Raw genomic sequence first — 14,241 nt, forward strand, 5'->3', positions numbered from 1 at the left:
TCTTAAAGCATCAATGGAGACTGTAGACTTCTACATAAGATTTTGGCAGCCCTTAAGCTGTTCTAGTTGTTCTGCAGGATGTTAATATTACAAGCTTGACAAGTAGTGGAATTCTTGAAGACCCTCTTAGTTAGATATATGTTAGATACATATATGGAACTTTCCTTATACAAGTACAAATTATATATGTTACAAGCCCAATTTGCCCGGGGCCCAATAAAACCAAACTCAAATTAAACCTAATCCCATTACACTAGCCCAACCCGAACACATAAAAAAAAAACTTTAGCTAGCTAGTGCCACCCCTATTGTCTGCCACCAACACACTTGCTCCACTTACACCTGCAAAAGCCAAAAGAAGAAAAAAGAAACAAAAAGGGGCAGAAAAGAAGCAAGAAAACAAGGAAATAGACAATAGCAAATTCATTGTATTTCGATTATAAAGCCTGAAATCTCGGATTTTTTGGAAAAAAAAACACGAATATGGAAATAAAAGAGAGGGAAGAGACTGTACTAAAAAAAAGAAAAAAGAGGGAGGAGATCCAAAAATTGTATCACGCATATTTTTCAAGGAATCAAACAGAAAAAACACACCGAAGGTTGATCTCCGATTTTATTCTCTTTATTTTCATTTTTCGTTTTCTTGCTTCTTTAATATTTCTTTTATTTTTTATACAAATCTAATTAAACAAAGATACACAAAAAAAATAGAGGAGGGATTCTCACCAGATCCAGCCCCGTCGCCGCGTTGTCAGAGCCCTCCCCTCCGTTCGGCGTGGTTGAGTCAAAAAGGGGGATCGATTGTATTTAAAAAAAAAAACGTTTGTAAATAGGGGGCATTTTCTTTTGAAAAAAGAAAAAAAAATAGAGAAAAAAAGCTTCAAAGTTTTCGACTTTTGTTTTAAGTTCTTGTTCATTTTGCTTTTATTTTATTTTACTCTTATTTCATATTTATACACATATGCGACAAAGGAAAAGAAAGAAAAAGACTCACCGGAGTCGTTTGGCCTTCTCGTTGTCGGAAGAGCTCCTCCCCGATGTTACAACCGTTCTAAGGAGAGGACAAAGTTTTTTTTAAAACATTTTTGGGCTAGGAGGGCTTGATCCTTAAATCCATCTGAAAAGGGGTAAAAAATAGGCCTTTTCGCATTCTCCAGCCACCATGGACGGCGGCGCCGTCGCCGGCGACCGACGGCCGCTACGGTGGTCTGGTGACCGGACCTTGGCCGGATGTTTAGAGGGTGAGAGAGCTGAGAGCTTTCTCTCTATTTTGAAAAATGAATGTAGGATGATTGGTGGTGTTTTAACTTTTTTTTTTAAAAGAAGGTTTTTTTATATTATAAATGAGAAATAAAATGGTTTTAATTAATAATAAAACAAAGTGGCATAGGGGAGTGAGATTAATTAATAATAAAACAAAGTAGCATGGGGGATTGGGATCAGCTTTTTTGCTTGGGACCATGCGCATGTTACCTTTAATTGGGTAACTTGCGCAATTGGTCCCCTCCTTTGTGCTAGCCTTCAATCGGGTCATATTTAAGTTTTTATATTATTTTAAATTGGCCCTGCAGTCTGTGTGCTATTGCAATTTGCCCCTTTTGCGCAGTATTTTAAGATTTGGGGCATTTTCAATTTTAGACCTCAGACATTTATACGCAATTAATTTTAGCCCAAAATTCTGTTTCAATAATTTGTTTTACTTGTAAGTTATCTCTTGGATTTTGTTACTTCTCTCAATTAAGTTTCAGTTATTCTTTTTAGAATAAACATGTTTCTACATATTATTTTGATTTCATACTTTTGTGATTATTATTTTTTTTCTTTTCTTTTTTTCACGTGCATATCTGTTTATATGAAATACCTTTATATTATTATTACTATTATATGTATATATTTATATAATATTACTAATAGTTTATTTTTTACATTATTATGTATATACCATGTAAATATTTTAATATTATATATATATCTTTTAATATTGTATTTTTTATTGTTTTGTATATGCCCTAATACTATATCGTTTATATATTTTTTATTTCCCATATTATCTTACGTTTATATATTTTTTAACTATATCATGTATATAATACTACTATATATCTATTTATGTAGTATTATTAATAGTTGTTTTTAATATTATGATTATTTCTAACATGTATATATTATATATTTAACTTCAATATTATATATTGTATATTTCTAATACTATTACGTTATTACTACTATTATATTATTATTATATTTTTACCCATTACTCTTTAAATACACTTATTTTACCTTTTACTCTTCAGTCACTATATATATTGTTTACTTGTCTATATGTTCACATACATATATATAATTTCACACATCATTCCAAAATTATTACTTGTATTATTACTATTAATATTATTATTATCTTCACTGTACTATCATTCTTTAGTCTTACATAATAATTGTTTATTTATTACTAGTTCTTTTTAATCTCGAATATTTCCTAGCTTATTCGTTATTGTCTTTTTATTCGTTTTATTCATTTATTTGTTGCCTCGAAATAAGATTTTTCGTAAATAAAGGCAATAGTAGGTGTTTGGCAATTCAGGGAATCGTGCCCTATCGTGCTGGGTTGCAATTTCCCGTTTGTTCGAAACAATTGAATATTCCTTCGGTGTTCCATTCATGTCTTTCAAAAAAATTCATTAAAACGAAAGAGATGTTCGATATTTAGCAATTCATGGAATCGTGCCCTAACGTGTTGAGTTGCAATTTCTCGTTTGCTCAAAATAATCGAATGTCTCTTTAGAATTTCATTCATGTTTTCTAAAAAAAACTTATAAAGGAAATGTTCAGTATTTAGCAGTTCGGGGAATAGTACCCTACCGTGTTGGGTTGCAATTTCCTATTTTCTCAAAATAATCGAATATCTCTTCGGAATTTCTCTCGTATCTTCCAAGGTGAGGCAATGGTCAATGTTTGGAAATTCGAGGAATTGTGCCCTACTGTGCTGGGTATCGATTTTTCGTTGGACCAAATAGTTGGGCATCCTTTTGTTATTTTCGAATTACAAATTTTCGAACGTCGAAACAAGAATATTTTTGGCAATGGACTCGGGTTATTCAAATGTTATTAACAAGAACCACATTTTAAAAACATTTTTAATTTTAGACAAAAGGACAGTATTTAATCGATTTGGTACCAATTTTGGGCGTAATGAGGGTGCTAATCCTTCCTCGTACGTAACCGACTCCCGAGCCTATTTTTTTCATATTTTCGTAGACCAAAATCATTGTTTTAGTAAACCAAAATGTTTTATTAAAACAACCCAAATTTCTAGGTGATCCGATCACACCTAAACAAGAAAAGATTGGTGGCGACTCCATTTTCGCTTTCCAAAAAGTCGATCATCATTTTTAAATCGAAGAAATAAAAAAATGGTTTCAACAATATACATATAGACATACATACATATATACATATACATATAGGCCTTATCATTCATATAACATCTGTTGGCGAAGTGTTAAAACAGGCCATCCGAGTAAAGTAGAATTTTCGTGTTCCGAAGTTGCTTAGCTAGTTGTGGAATGCTTGTGCCATATATGAACTCTTGTTGTGAAAGAGTTCAAGAAAAAGCAAGAATCAAAAGTATATTAAATGTAGAATCAGTATTGGGTCAGATCAGATCGGACTCTCTTGACCTTGTTTGCTATGTCCATACATCATTAGTGTGATTCTAAACAGTTCAACTTGCTCATTCTTTCACAGCCTTATCTTATTCAACATCCTGTTCTAGCCAGCCGGGTCTAAGGTTTCTGGTGGTTGATAGGTCGCTTAAAAATGGTTCTCGATCTTTTGAGGTAACTGAAGAAGGGTGTGTTGGAAACAGGTATAAGCTTCACAAACCAAGCAATTGGCCATGAAAATGCTGCAAGTAATATACAAACTCCCCATTGCCATAGTTTCAACTGCTCTGTATCTGCAAACTTCTTCAAGAATTCCACCATAACCACCTGAAGAACGATGGTTACTCCAATAATCCCGAGAAATAATCGGTTCTTAAGAATGCCTTCGAAAACATTTTGCTTCTCCAACTTCCTTGCGTTGAACTCGTTAAAAACTTGGCATAGAACAAAAGTATTGAATATCAGTGTGTCCTTTACCGTCTCGGGCACATTGACTATTGATTCACCCCTGAATTGTAAGATCAAGAGAATAGCTATCTGGTATAAGGCTTGAGCTAAGAGATTCCTCCACATGATATTGGTAATTAGGGGTTCGGTTCGACCAACTGGTGGCTTCTCCATGAGTTCATTAGTTGGCCTATCCGTTGCAAGTGCTAGAGCACCTAATGTATCCATGATGAGGTTCACCCATAGCAGTTGAACAGTAGTCAACGGAACCTCACCGGCTGAAACTGCTGCAATGAAGTTGATCACGAGAGCTGCGACATTTACGGTAAGTTGAAATTGAATGAATTTTTGTATGTTATTGTAAACACATCTTCCCCACCTTAAAACTGTAGCAACTGAGCTAAAATTGTCATCTAAGATGACAATGTCCGAGCTCTCCTTGGCTACCTCAGTGCCTTGAATGCCCATTGAAAGTCCGATATCGGCTTCTTTTAGTGCAGGAGCATCATTGGTGCCATCCCCTGTGACCGCAACCACATGACCTTTCTGTTTCAAGCACTGTACCATCAAAAGCTTGTCAAATGGTCAGGACCTTGCCATCACCCGGATCTTTTCTACCTTCTCCATTCTCCCATCAGGTGCGTAATTTCGAAACTCGGTACCTTCAACTACTTCTCCACTTCCTTGCTGGTAATCTGGTCCTAGAATTCCACATTCTGTAGCTATAGCTTTAGCTGTGAAAATGTTGTCTCCGGTAATCATTTTGACGCCCACCCCTGCAGATTGGCAAGCCTGCACGGCTTTCTTGACCCCTGGCCGACACGGATCCTTTAAACCAACTATCCCAAGCAAGGTTAAACCATCTTCTTTTAGTCTACGATTCGTCTTTCCGCTTTGATCATCACCATCTTCTGTCTCTCCTTTCAAAACTTGCTTATGAGCAAAAGCAATGCATCGTAGACTACTGGCTGCCATGCTTTGGATTATGGTTTCGATTCTCTCCCTTCCATCTTCGCTCATCGACCGTATGATCCCATTGCTTTCATAATATTGTGAACACATGGCTACAATCATCTCTGCAGCTCCTTTCCAATGTATGTCTACCATTTCATCAGCCTTTCTCTGAACTGATACCCCACTACGCTTTTTCTCTGAGTTGAAGGTTTCAACATGGAGAATGCTGTATTGTTGCTTCAGCTTTTCCATATCCATACCCAAGCCTAGGACAGCCCAAGACAGAATTGCCTTCTCGGTTGGACTGCCTGAAAACTCAGGAAGGGATCCCGAGACAGGTTTGCAGACACTACCAGTTGTGTTCAATCCAACTCCTTGGTAGAATAATTCAAGAACACTTGGGGCAATTTCTTTGGCAAGATCTTCTTCAACGGACTCTTGGCTGAGCCAAAACTGGGTAACTTTCATCTGATTCAATGTCAAGGTGCCGGTTTTGTCTGTACAAATGATTGTAGCCGAGCCCATTGTTTCACAAGCTGAAAGTTTTCGAACCATTGCTTGATCAGCCATCATTCTTTTCATCGAGTAAGCAAGTGTAAGAGTGACAGCCAATGGTAGACCTTCTGGGATAGCCACGACCACGATCGTTACTGCAGCAGCAACAATACGAACAACTGCATTCAAGATATCATCTACATCGGTCTCACTCCCACGATACTCTGTCTGGCCATTGTCATCTTTTGTATTTCCAGTGAAATAGCGAATTAACAAGACTGCAAGAACTAGAAAGGCAACCGCAAGACCTACCTTTCCGATGGAAGAGGTCAGTTTGTCAAGTCGAGCTTGTAGCGGTGTTCTCTCGTTTTTATCACTGGTTATTGAACTCATCATTTCACCCCATGCAGTGTCCATTCCGACTGATGCTACGAGCATTCGAGCGTATCCATCGACTACCTTAGAACCAGAAGAAAGGAAAGGGTTCCTGCAAGCATCAACTTCCACATGGTCACTCTCGCCCGTCATGCTTGATTCATCCACTTGCAGTGAATGTCCATCCAAGAACAGTCCATCTGCCGGAATTTGATCTCCGATCTTCAAGAAGACAACGTCTCCAGCAACGAGATCGAATATAGATATTTGTTGCCGACGACCACTTCTAACGACTTCAACTTTGATATTGTTACTAATTTTTGATAACTTATCAAATTGAGTCTCCTGTCTGAAGTTACTAAGTGCAGAGACAACAATGACAAGAAAGACAGCAACGAAGATACTTCCGCCTTCGTACCAACCTTCTTCGGCACCATGTTCTTTGATGCCAAAACCTAGAGATAAAGTAGCACATACAAGGAGAATAAGAATTGTTGTATCCTTGAAAGCTTCCAAGACGAAGTATAATAACCCTTTCGGAGGTGGCTTATGATACTTATTAAAACCGAACATCTCTTGCCTTTTTATAACCTCTTGCTCATCGTCTCGGATTCCATGTTCGGAATTCGTACAAAGAGCATCAACAACGCCATCAACCCCTCCGAGATGGTTAAGAGAAACCAAGTCTTTCTCTTTCACAGTCTTCACAAGTCGTTTTTGGTTGATTTTATGTTCAATATCAAGGGCGACATAATGATCGAACTCGGTGACATAATGATGGAACTGCTGAGAGGTCATAGAAGGGAGTTGGGTAGCCCTTTGGGATATGATCTTGTCAGCAAGAGAAAGCATAACACGAGCCGAATATATCGTGATGTAGGCAATGCGCCAACGCCGTTGGGCTACGGTGAAGCCGCCCGGGGCGGTGACAGTGAGGAGTGAAGTGCTGCAATCATAGAGTTTACACTCATCACTGCTTGACATGGTTTTGGAGGGTTTACAAATTTAGAAGAGAGTTTCTCTTTTAGATCAAAGAATGAAACCTCCTTCAACTAAAGGGGTATCCGAAAAGAAACACCTGGTCAACAAACCGCCATTGAAGTTGGCTGAGCCTCAGCTAACACTACGGAAGTTATTGGACAATCAGCTGACGTATGTTTACCATACATACATATATATATATATGTAAAATAATAGTCATAGAAATTTTATAAATTGAATGATAAGAAATTATCATTTGATACACAGACAATTGAGTTTTATTTCTACGAGCTTTTTTGTCATACTATACTATGATATTATGTGCAAGGTTGGACTAATATTTGGAATAATTTGAAAGTTATATATATAAGCTTGAATATAAGTTTTAGAAAACGAAAGGCAATCTAAATGAAGTTAGAATTTCAATTTTAAATACTTTTTTCTATTAAAAAAAGTGCAGACATGAATTAAGATTTTTTATAATAATTTATGTCAGAAGAAAAATACAATTTTAATAATGTATCATATAATACTAGATTTTGTAATGTTTAATTATTTAATGATAAATATAGGTGGATGCTATTGAATTATTGAATTTGTAATTTTTTAATTATTTAAAAATAATATATAAGTATGAAAACATTAAAAAATATTATCGTAATAATATTTTTTATAATTTAAAAATAGACTTAATTTAAATATAAAATTAGGTTAGATAATAAGTTAATGGGTAAACTATTAAAATAGTCACTTTTGTTTGTCTCAAGTTATATTTTAGTCACTTATATTTGAAATGTTACATTTTAGTCACTTACGTTATCATGTTAGTGTAACGTAAAGCTAGCATGGCATGTTAAATCATCATTTCAAATGAAAATTTTAGGTTAAATTATACAATTGATCCCTATATTTTTTCATTTTGAGCAATTTAATTTTTTTCTTTTATGTTCTTTTAACTTTCTTTTTTTTTCTTTATTTTTCATTCTCTTTGTTTTCCTTCCTTCTTCATTTTTTAACATAGTTTTTCTATGTTTTCCATTTGTTAAAAACTAGTCCACAAGCTTGCCTCACTCGAAAAAATTAAATTGTTCAAAAAAATAAAAGTGTAGGAATTAGTCTAGCAAATGGAAAACATAGAAAAGTTAAAAGAACATAAAAGAAAAAATTAAATTGCTCAAAATAAAAAAAATATGAGGTCCGATTGTATAAATTAACCTAAATTTTTTGTTTGAAATGATGATTTAACATGTCACGTCAGTTTATCTTTATACCTTTAACGAAAATTAACGACTCGGTGACTAAAATATTACAACACGATAACATAAATGACTAAAACTTGACATTTCAAACATAAGTGACTAAAGTGTAATAAGAAGTAACAAAATTGACTATTTTAATAATTTTACCCTAAGTTAAATGGGAAACGCGGCTCTCACGCTGAGTTGACTCTTCAAAGTTCAAATGCCTTTAATTACGGCGTTCAACTATGCAACTTTTGTGTAGCTTCCTGGGTTTAATTGCTTTATACGTAATGCTCCAACAAATTGCCTACAAAATTTTATTAGATTTGAATTTTAGATAAGATTTTTATAATTTGGATAAGTACGGTTATTTTTCAATTTTTAATTATAAAAATATTAATATATTTACTATTTATAAAACTCAACGATGGCTACTGGGTAGGGCAGGTGGTAACTATAATTATCCTTCAATTCTTCAGAACTAGTAGGGGTGGAGAAATTTCAAGAATGCATTCACAAGTGTGGTCGACGGTAATCTCTGCCAAACGTCAATATTTCACTTGAACCAATAATGGCAGTTAGGATGGATGTGGTATGGGAAAGACTATAAGGACTTCTGATAAATTGCGTATGATTAATCTTGCCATTGTGGTATTTTGGATCATTGACCTATGGTTTTATATGCACTAAAAAATGCCCTTTTTTCGAAGACATCATAGATTTGAATTGATGTGGACGACTGACTCGCGATGTCATGATATTATTAGTCCGGCATGGCAAACTCTATGACCCTGCCCTAAGCTGTAAACTAAAAATCACCAAAGATAGATTTATGGAAGGGAATAAATCTACCTTTGGTAACTTGAAATAGAGTTGCCTTCAACTTGAACACAATCTACAAATGGCTCAGGAGAGTATCTCTTCGCTCGATAGCTGCGACAATAAAATTCGTATCCTTAAGGACTTACAAGACCCCCTCAAGCAAGAATAACTTTATTGGTTTGAAAAATCTTGTTCTGGTTGGATTGTTCATGGAGAAAGAAATGCTAAGTTCTTTCATTCTTTTACTTTAAAGACACTTGCATTTAATACTATTCTACAACTGATCAATTTGAATTGGGTTCCTAGATTGAAGAGCAAGTAGACTTACGCATAATGGTAGTTCAACATTTTCAGAATATCTTTGACAAGCCACATGAATCAAATTTATCTTTGATCTGAGAAATCTGTTCAGAATCTCAACATCCCTACTCTTATAGTTAATATGGAAAATCAAAATGAAAATCAGAATAACGATTTATGAAATTGAGTATACATGATGATGGATATGTTCTTTGTAATTATGAGATGGAAAATGGTGATGAAATGTATTAATATCTAAAGTTGAGATTGCAAATGGAATATGCAAGGGAGGTGTTTTATCTTGTACTAGTGATTTCCATTAGATTTGGTTAATGTAATCAAGAAATGGTAAAAGTTAATATGACAAATTGCATAACATCATTAATCATTAATTCATGCATTTGAATCACTTATATTGTATTTTAATGTTCAGATTATAGAAATATTACTGAGTTATACTCAGCATACGATTTTATTTTTTGTGCGTAGGTTAAGTATTTTTTTATTCGGTCGTCAACATTAGCATCTAACAACAATCCCGGACTCAAGAGTTGGTGATACTTTTTGGTTTGGTCATGACATGTACCTAGAAGAGTTTTGTTGTTGTATATGTTATGTTTTGGATGAATTTAGCAATATTTTGAATGTTATGTGAATAATATAAGTTTGGTAATGATCTTGGTATTTGATAATCTTTGTTGATGGTAGAGGTATGTATGTTATAATGCTTATCTGGTGATAAGGTAATATGTTAGAAACATGCTATCAAATGAATGGTAGGTATATTCTAGGTTTGAATGGATTTGGTAAGGTTTTGTGCATGTTTGAATGGTTGATTGGAATCATTATTATAAGGTGTTATAAATGGTTAAATGAAGTATGTCATGTTAATTGTTTTGAGGTGTCCTAAAGGGTCTATTGGATTGTTTTGAATATGATATTATGTTTGAAATTGAATTGTTAGATTGAGGTATCAATTGTGACATATTAGTTAAGCACTTAGGTTTGCTGATATAAGTGATGTTTTTGGTATAATATTGATGCTTCTGAACTGGTTGAAACTTGGTATAAAGTGTTGCTTGGGGTATAAGTGATTAGGGTTAAAAAGCTTGTTTTGTAAGGTATCTATAGGTAAACACGGCCTGATACACGGTCGTGTGCCATACAGGGCATATGGCGTGGTCGTGTGGTCTACACAGTTAGGGTGATTTTGGGTGCACATTGTCATAGCTTGTTACACGGCCAGGCGATATGACTGTATGACATCTTTTGAATATTTACACTTTTAATCCACATGGCATCAGTGAGTTATACGGTTTGTTCACACGGTCGTGTGACTCTAACTTCACACAGCATCAGGCTGTTACACAACTTGCCCATACAGTCCTGTGTCCCATCCCACACGGCCTCAGCCTTTCACGCGGTCAGGAGACACGGTCGTGTGACTCATGTTTACAAATTTTTCCTATCTTTTTGTTTTTATTTTTGTTTTATCCCTGTTTGTTGTCGAGTTAGTTTTAAGCTTACGTAAACTCGATATAAACCTAAAATTGATTGATTTGCATGTTGTACTTGATTATATATGAATAAATTGATATTTGGACTATGAAATGTAATCAAATGTTTTGTATTTGCTTGTAGCATCTTATAGCTTGGGTTTGACGGTTGGACAGGATATAGGGTGTTACACAAGCAATTTGAGCTTAAGTTCAGCTCAATAATTATCAAATCAAGTTCGAATTTTTCGAATCAAACTTGAATAACTTTCGAACACTAGTGTCTACACCCAAGCTTTGCCATTGTTAAAAATCTTTAGATTGGCATTAAATTGTGACATAAATTTCCACTTCCACATAAATTTGAATTAAAATTTGTTGACTAATTTTTTTTTTATCTTCTAGATTCTTTATAACAAGTGTAGGTTTCTTTTAAGTCAAAATTTAATATCAATTTTGTATGCATTTGGAGCAAGAGTAAATACTTAATTTTAGATGAATATGATACTTTTAGATATAAAATAATATAATAAACATCTAGGTTTGGGATTCTAGAGAGTAAGTGGTAGACATTTATTTGGATAGTTCACTTTGAATATAGTGTATGGATGTTTGGTGTAGGTATATATGAACACTAACTCTCTAATTATACGGTACCAAAAAATAATGCTTTAATTATAATGATATAAAACATTTAACATAAGCACAATATTTGTATTTATAATTTTGAAACATTTAATAATTTATATCATTATATAAAATTTTGATAAAATTAATGTCATCCTCAATTGAGTCTCAATTCAGTTGTGAAATTGCTAAACTAAATTTTTATAAAGCAACAAATGTAATTTTGAGGGTTTTTTATTTTATATATATAATTTTCTTTTTATAAATTTATGCCATTATAGTAATTCCTAAATTACTAATAGATCTTTCCAAACTCTAAAATTGAAGAATATTACTCAAATATACATGTTTAAACTTATATTATTTAGATTATTGAATTAACAACAATATAAATTAAATAAAAATAACCAACGTAATTATAATTTTTTTTATACCACACAAGTTTAAACTCATGCACATTACACAAGTGAACCTGTAGATTGAACTCGGGTCATGTCGGGTCATGCACATTACTCATTTTCGGGATCTCATGAACACAATGGAGTACTCATTTTCTTGAAGAAGCTACAAGTTTTAATCCGTTTTTCATCATTCTTCCAAGACCATTCGACTTTTCGATTTTCTGCCTTTTTAGGATGAACTGTTTTCAAACTTCCAATCTGAAACTTGCTTCAACAATTTACAGCATTTATAATTAAAAAAAATCAATTAAGTTTGAGAGCTGTTTGAACTAAGGGATAGGATACCGATTTCACTTCATCTCAACAATCACCAAGTCGAATTCAATCTTCTTTTAATGAAATAATTCAATTATCAATTTTCGATCTAATCAATTTATCCAATTAAATTAAATCAATTATTAAAATTTATTAAAAAAATCCAATTCAGCTTTTCATTTTGGTTGCGATTAACGTGGTGGTAAAGTTTGACTCAAGCAAGACGCCCTTCTATTCTAAAGCGACAGCTAACAATAAAGCATGCAGTTGAAAATACTAACTAAAGGGAAGTTTCGCTGCACTTTCTGGGTTCTCATAACACTTCCAAATTTTAGGTCTAATTTTGATTCCACTCTCTATACTCTTTACACTTTTGAAATTTAGTCTCTTTCTTTCTAATTACTGAAATATAATCTTTTTGTTGGTCTGATTTTATTCAATTGATAACTTTATTAATTGATCTTTTATAATTTGAATTTCTCAATTGAACTTTAATGTTAAAAACTTAACTTTTAATATTAAAATGCAATACATTTGTTATGGTACTCGCTATTCGGATACTTGATTAGATCTTGATCCATAGTCTACACGATTTGCCCTTTGAGTTTGCACGTGAGGTGTTTGCATCCTTTTATAAGATTGCACGATGTGGGTTCGCATTATCATAAAAACAAACCTTCATCTAGAAAACACGTGTTAACCCTAAAATATGGTACATATTAACATGCATAGAGACATGCCTACGACGTTTCATCTATAAACAATAACCGTATCATATAAATAAAATATTTAACCCTTTTAAACCAAACATAAAATCTAATTACTTACAAATAAAAACTCAAAAATTTAAATGTGTGTACAATAAAATCATTTATTGATCGTAAATGCTAATTAATTAATCAATCGCCATCGCCTGCAATTTCCTTGAAATTTCCACATTCAATTCAAGTTACGACACCCTCTCACGTATCCACCGATTATAAATGGTTGGGATTGAGATACTTTCCTCTTACGCACGCAGTGCTATAAAATAATACAAATTAAAGTTAATAAATTTCAACATATGACTTAATGATATGCTTTACCAGATATGCTTTCCAGCAAATTTATGATTTTATCAAATAAATTTATTAAAAATTCATATAAAAATTAAATATAATTTTTTGTTGAAATAGTAAAGATATCTTGAGTTCAAACATCATTCCATGTATATTTTTTTTCCATATTTATCAAGTTATGAAAAGATATAAATACCCTCAAAATAATTATAAAATAAATATATTTTTGATAAATTCATAACTAAGTTAGGAATCTGATTAATGGGTGATATCAACTCAGTTAAATACATTATAATAGTAAGTATAGGTCAAATTTCATGTAATCGTATTCTAGATCATAATTGTGTCGACATAGTTTATGATGCAATAAATTTCGTGTTACAAACAGGTAATTATGTAAAGCACACATAACATGCTTAAGGCATGGTTAAAATGCAATTAGTTACCTCAAATGATGTTTTTACTTAAATGGATTATAGATTTAAGTGTTATTAAAAATATAATTTTAAAATATTTAGTACTGAATTTATATTAAAAAATTATTTGGTATATTAATAAATGAGTTTTTGATAATGAGACTTGTGTCATATACATGTGCCAAGACCCAAGGCTGATAGATGGTCACCCTCGCTTATAAATATTTGCCTTTAGCTTTCGGAAAACCCTTTATGTCTCTCCTAATATTTCTTCCCAGAGAAAGAGTACACCTTAGACTTGCAACTCCATCTCTCACAACTCTCGCCATGTCTCCACCATGTGAACAGTCATCTTTTTCTCCATCTCAATTTTCCCATCAATAATTTTGTGTAGTGAATGTGGATTGCCATGGCTTTTCCTAATGACAATATCCTTGAAAAGCCAACAGCCTCCGCCCATCCTTCTACTCGACATGTTGGTTAGACTAATAACCCACAAACATCACACTTTTACAACCCATATGTCGATGACTATGATAGATGATTTCACCAACGTATTGGATATACTACCACCACAATTGGATTTCCTCTTCCACTAAATATTCTCCCAATTCCTGCATTCGAAAAACAAGTCGCCCAAAATCCCTT

The 14,241-nt window shown here is 33.4% G+C and overlaps 1 pseudogene; it reads right to left on the reverse strand.

Annotated features, from left to right (window-relative positions):
- Window positions 1–3,650: 3,650 nt before the first annotated feature.
- Window positions 3,651–7,143, reverse strand: LOC107961035 (calcium-transporting ATPase 12, plasma membrane-type-like; annotated as a pseudogene).
- Between the last annotated feature and the right edge of the window lie 7,098 nt (window positions 7,144–14,241).

The sequence above is a fragment of the Gossypium hirsutum genome, chromosome A08 (genome assembly GCF_007990345.1).
Source record: "Gossypium hirsutum isolate 1008001.06 chromosome A08, Gossypium_hirsutum_v2.1, whole genome shotgun sequence".
In the NCBI taxonomy this organism is placed as follows: domain Eukaryota; kingdom Viridiplantae; phylum Streptophyta; class Magnoliopsida; order Malvales; family Malvaceae; genus Gossypium; species Gossypium hirsutum.